The 1840-nt window shown below is 48.0% G+C and overlaps 1 protein-coding gene across 2 annotated transcripts in view; it reads left to right on the top strand.

Annotated features, from left to right (window-relative positions):
- SEC23IP (SEC23 interacting protein) overlaps window positions 1–1840 on the top strand; it is a 43656-nt gene that overhangs the window by 312 nt on the left and 41504 nt on the right. The window lies entirely within an intron of this gene.

Genomic DNA, 1840 nt, shown 5'->3' with positions numbered 1-1840 from the left:
GGGGGCTGGTGGTGTGGGGGCTTGGTGGGCTGATGGGCGTGAAGGGGCGGATGAGGTGGTGGTGGGGACAGCGTTGGAAGGAAGTTTGGGTCCTGGTAAAGCTGGCTTGTGGAGGAAAGCCTCAGGCGCTGGCTGAGGGGAGTGAGCAGGTGAGTGAGCACCCAGCCCTCTGTGGGGTTTTGGATGCTCAGTCCCTAATCCTGCGCATGGTGCCCTCAGGAAGTGGCTGGGGCCTGGTGTAGGTTTGGTGAGGTGACGGTGTGGAGCTGTCCCTTTGCACCTCTGCCCTGGTACCCGTTGTTTCCTTTGCAGAGTTCCCGTTGCCCAGGGTGGGGAGCAGCAGGGGGTTTAGTGCCATGGGCTCTGCGCAGCCTGCGCCATTGGGTGCATGGCCTAGGGACTGGGAGAAAGCTCACCCAGCATTACGTGGTTCCCCAGGCCCAGTGTGAGCAGTGCTCCTTAGCTGCAGGAGGAGCCTTTTGCATCTCATTGAAGCCAGGCACCTTGTTTCTCCGACTGGCTTATGCCTCTAATAGCAGGCTTGAAGTTGACAGGCCTGTTTGTTATTAAGGCAGCAGTGGGCTTATGCCTATAAACGTCCCTCAGTTAGGGAGGCAACTAGCTATACAACAAGAGGTTCTGGGGACAACAGAAGAAAAAACAAGAGTTTGCATCTGTGGTTAATAATGATCGTTGCAAGGAGGGACACCAAGCAGAGCACACCAGCCAGGGCCTACTGCCCTGCAAACAAGTCCAAGGATCCTATGGATGCTGCTCAGTGAAACTGCCTGGAGTTGTGGATGGATGAGGGACAGGAAAACAGCCTTGCGGTCTCTGGGGTTCCCCCTGACCAGAGCCACCTCCTGTGTCTGATGCATGGCTGCCGGCTCTTGACATGGACACAGTCTGGTTGTTCAAGGCTGCTTTAAAAGCTTGGATAGTGATGGTCCCAGTCTGTTTCCCAAACTATGCAGTTACCTACAGCAGGACCAAAAAGTCACTACACACTTAAGTAGGCAGACAACTGAAGTTTGTTACAGTGCAAGCAAGAGGCAAAACATTGGGACCTGTGTGGTGCTGTGCAAGGAAGTGAATTATGTACTTACCCTATGTGCTCAAGTGGTGAACATTGTAGCTTACATAGTTAAGTGCCCCTGGATGTTACTTCAGTGCCCTGGGCTTTCTTGGCTGATCCCTACTTGTTGGTCCATTATATCACATAATCAGAAAAGTGGTGAAAAGACAGTTCTTCTCTTCAGCTTTCTACTTTAAGTTTGTTTAGGTCATTTATTCCAGAATCTGCATGTTGTCCTGTCTCCAAGTCAATTGCCAAATGTCATACCTACTCAAATTTTTAATTTGACCTTAACTTCCTTCGCTGTGCTAACTTTCCTTTCCAACTCCTATTTTCTATTCACCAAACCTTAATAGAAAATTCTCTATGAGCTGCAGTTTCTCCTGTGTGTCTTTTAGCTATACGTTTGGGATGTTTGAGGAAACAACACTTTTGCAATATTTTCAGCTACCTGTTTTAATTCTCATTTAGCTGTTCCCAGCTGGGTACTTTGTGTAGAAGAATAATTAATGGTTCCACTTTAATGTTTCCAGCATGGTATGATAAGCAGTCCTCAGAGGAGTGTCCCATGTCATTCTCTGCCTCTGGAGTCAGAACTTAATCAGTTCATGAATAGACTATAAACAAGAGAAATAGCATGCTCAGCATATGCACTTTAATTCCTTATTAACTTAAGTGCGTAAGTGTGATGAGGATTTTTTTCCCTATAGTCGCAAAGGTGTACTAGATAGGTACATGCACAAATAAGCAAGCTTAAGTACATCT

This window comes from Crocodylus porosus, unplaced genomic scaffold (genome assembly GCF_001723895.1).
Source record: "Crocodylus porosus isolate Cpor-Errol unplaced genomic scaffold, CroPor_comp1, whole genome shotgun sequence".
NCBI lineage: Eukaryota > Metazoa > Chordata > Crocodylia > Crocodylidae > Crocodylus > Crocodylus porosus.
Note: the sequence above shows the minus strand (reverse complement) of the source record. Positions and strands in the feature narration are given on the sequence as shown.